The sequence below is a fragment of the Phascolarctos cinereus genome, unplaced genomic scaffold (genome assembly GCF_003287225.1).
Source record: "Phascolarctos cinereus isolate Bilbo 61053 unplaced genomic scaffold, phaCin_HiC Scaffold_726;HRSCAF=1367, whole genome shotgun sequence".
NCBI classification, from domain to species: domain Eukaryota; kingdom Metazoa; phylum Chordata; class Mammalia; order Diprotodontia; family Phascolarctidae; genus Phascolarctos; species Phascolarctos cinereus.
In genome coordinates this window covers 279069097-279072994 of record NW_027556098.1, presented here as the reverse complement: position 1 = coordinate 279072994, position 3898 = coordinate 279069097, and the positions used below count along the sequence as shown (strand labels likewise).

The following is a 3898-nucleotide window of genomic DNA, read 5'->3' as shown; positions in this document are numbered from 1 at the left end:
ACAAGTACTTTTGGTACAGGAGTGCTAGATGCTGGTCACACTTCCAGGGTATAGAAGAGTGTTTTTGGTCACCCAAAAAGGAGCTGGGGCCCTAGTCTCAGTTCCAAGGCAAAAAGGATCACTAGTACTTGCGGCTTCAGAAAAGTATGGTAAATGGTCGCAGTTGAAGGGCCAAGAAGAGTGCTAGTACTTTTGATATAGGGGAACAAAGTCTTTTCCTGAATAAAGGCACAGTCCAGGAAAGCAGTGACAACTTAGATCATAGCAACTCCTAAGCACCAAAAACTTACAGACCCTCCACCCCCAGGAATAGCTCTGAAAATAGCAACATGAGAAACCTGAAGTTTGGAACAGTGCCCCCTCCACTGCCAGGAGCAGAGCCCAAATTTACCATAAAGTTAAAAGTCAAGAAATTACTGGGGGGAAATTAACAAACAAACAACAACAAGGGGAGAAAATGTTACTATGGTTATAGGGAAGATGAAGACATAAACTCAGAAAAAGACAATGATGTCAAAACAGCTATAAGCAAAGGGACAAAAATAATGTGAATTGGACACAAATCCAATAAGAACGCCTGGAAGAACCCAAAAAACAGGATTTTAAAACTCAAATAAAGGAGGTAAAGGAAAATTTGGAAAATAAATGAGAATAAGAAAATTATGAAAAGAGAATCAGCAGCTTGGTAAAAAGGACACAAAAATACTGAAGAAAATAAAACCTAAAAATAGAATTGGCATAATGTTAAAAGAGCAAAGAAAAAAATCCACCGAAGAGAAGAACTCTTTCAAAGGGAAAATTGTCCAAATAGAATAAGAGGTATAAAAATTCATTGAAGAAAAAAAAAAGTCATTTAAAAGCAGGGTAGTCCAGATGGAAAAAGGTACAAAAGCTTACAGAAAAATAAAATGGAATTGTGCAACTGGAAACTAATAATTCAATGTGACATAAAGAAACAATAAAAAAGTGCAAAGAATGAAAAAACAGGAGAAAATGTTATATATCCCATTGAAAAACAACTGATTTTCAATGATCCAACATAACAATAACCATGTATTAGGGCACAAAACCCTCAAAATCAAATGCCAACATACAAAAATATTAAATGCATTCTTTTCAAATCATAATAAAATTTAAAAAAATACATTCAATAAAGGGCAGTGGAAAGATAAAGAATTAATAGGAAACTGAATAATCTAATGCTGAAGAGTAAATGGGTCAAAGAACAAATCATAGAAACAATCATTATTTCATTAAAGAGAATGACAACAAGACAATATACCAAAATTTATGGACTCCAGCCAAAGCAGTACTTAGGGGAAAATTTGTATCTCTGATCATTTATATCAGTAAAATTGAAAAAGAGCAGACCTGTCGATTGGGCATATAACTAAAAAAAACTAGAAACAAACAAACCAAAAATCCCCAATTAAACACCAAATTGGAAACTCTGAAAATCAAAAGAGAGATTAATAAAATTGAAAGTAAGGAAATCATTGAACTAATGAATAAAACTGTGACCTGAAATTATGAAAAAATAGATAAACCATTGGTCAATTTGGTTTATAAAAAGAAAAAAGGAAACCAAATTACCAGTATCAAAAATGAAAATGGTGAATTTACTAACAATGAAAAGGAAATTAAAGCAATTATTAGGAACTATTTTTCTTAATTATATGCCAACAATCTGAGAACCTAAGCAAAAAGGATGAATATTTATTTATTTGTTTGTTTGTTTGTTTGTTTTTATTGTATGACATTTAATTTAGATTCCAGGCGTGTATTTTCCTGTGTTGCCACAAGGTTGAGATCCATTCTTTCTGGAAACTCCAGCTTCTCACAGACTGCCTCCTTTACATTTAGGTATTGTAATATTTCATTAGGCTCTGTAAAGAGGCCTGGTGGTCCATGCATTAAATTCACTATTTTGCTCTCTCCTGAAGTGTATTCTTTTAAAATATAAGTCTTGTCAGACTCATGGTAAAGCCTTTTTTCATTCATCCTGATGAGCACACCATCAATTGTTAAGGAAAATCTCAATAGCGAGAAAAAGCTAGAAGGCATCACTCTAATCACACTTAAGCTTGAAACTCCATGATCATGAAGCTCATCTTCAAACAACAGAACTTCCTCAAAAAATTTAATCTGTTCCCTGGCTTTCAATTTCTCTGTATCTATATGATCTGTGGTAGGCACAGCCTTTAACTTAAATGCTTCACCAAGTAATGCTCCTTTGTAATCTATGGTATAAGTCCAATCATATGGTCTAGTAATCTCTTTGGTGTGTTCACCCTCTGCCCTGCCCTCTTGCCATTCTTCAGCACATGCCACCTAAAGCACTCCCTAGTACTTGTTTACACATTTTAAAGCATCTGTCTCATTGAACTCAATTCCAAAGCCAGAAACATGTTGGATTCTTAAAACATTGTTTCCAAACATCATTTCAGGAAGAGATGGCATGTGTAGCTCATCAACTAATTTCTCCACATCGGCCAACTTCATGATGTGCGTCTTGGCTGCCGTCAGCTTCCTTGGCCCAAAGAAGTCCTGGCGACTGCTCTGGAAGCCGTGGATCATCATGGCCAACGTGGCGGTGCAGAACCAGTGCAAGCAGTGGCCTCCCTTTTCCCCCACCCCTGCCTCCCCTTCCTCCCCAGAGCCGTTATTATCCCTGGCCCTGCTCCTCTCCATTCCCCGGCCCAGCCCAGTCCACAGCCAAGAATGAATATTTATAAAAATATAAATTGCCCAGAATAACAGAAGAGAAAGGAAAATACTTAAATAACCCCGTCTTAGGGGGGAAAAATCCATCAATAAAGTCCCTAAGAAAAAATCCCCAGATTAACAAGTGAACTCCACCAAACATTTAAAGAACAATTAATTCCAATACTATATAAACTATTTGGGGGAAATGGGTGAAAAAGGAGTCCTCCTAAATTACTTTCGTGACACAAATATAATGTTGATACCTAAACTAGGAAGAATTAAAACAGAAAGAAGACTATAGACCAACTTCCTTAATAAATATTGATGCAAAAATTTTAAATTAAATACTAGCAAGACAATTACAGCAATTTATTACAAGGATCATACACTAGAACCAAGTCGTATTTATACCAGGAATGAAGGGCTGGCTCAATATTAAGAAAATTGTCAGCATAATTGAACATATCAGTTACAAAAAAAAAAAGATCATCTCAATAGGTACAAAAGAAGCTTTTGACAAAATACAGCACCAATTCCCACTAAAAACATTAGAAAACATTGGAGTAAGTGGAGCTTTACTTAAAATGCCAAGTAATATTTACCTAAAGTCATTAGCAAATACTATCTATAATAGGAATAAGCTAGAGGTCTTCCCAAAAAGATCAAGAGTGAAATTATCACCAGTATTCAATATTGTACTAGAAATATTAGCTATACCAATAAGAGAAGTAATGGAAATTGAAGGAACCAGAATAGGCAATGAGTAAACAAACTATCACTCTTTGCCAATGATATGATGGTATTTTTAGGGAATCCAACTACTTGAAATAACAACTTTAGCAAAGTTGCATGATATGAAATAAACCCAAATAAATCATATATATTACTAACAAAGCCTACAACAAAAGGTAGAAAGAGAAATTCCATTTAAAACAGCTGCAGACAATATAAAATACTTGAACATCTATCTGCTAAGACAAACCCAGCAACCATATAAACACAATTACAAAACACTTCTCACACAAATAAAGTCATACCTAAACAATTGGGATGATATCAGGTGCTCATGGTTAGGCCAAGCCGATATAATAAAAATGACAATTTTGCAAAAAAAAAAAAATCTGCTTATACAGTGCCAAGCCAATCTACCAAAAAGTATTTTATAAAGCTATAAAAAATAACAACAAAATTC

At 34.6% G+C, this 3898-nt stretch overlaps 1 pseudogene; it reads right to left on the bottom strand.

The window, feature by feature from the left end:
- Window positions 1–1746: 1746 nt before the first annotated feature.
- LOC110218061 (TIP41-like protein pseudogene) lies at window positions 1747–2580 on the bottom strand (annotated as a pseudogene).
- Window positions 2581–3898: the final 1318 nt, after the last annotated feature.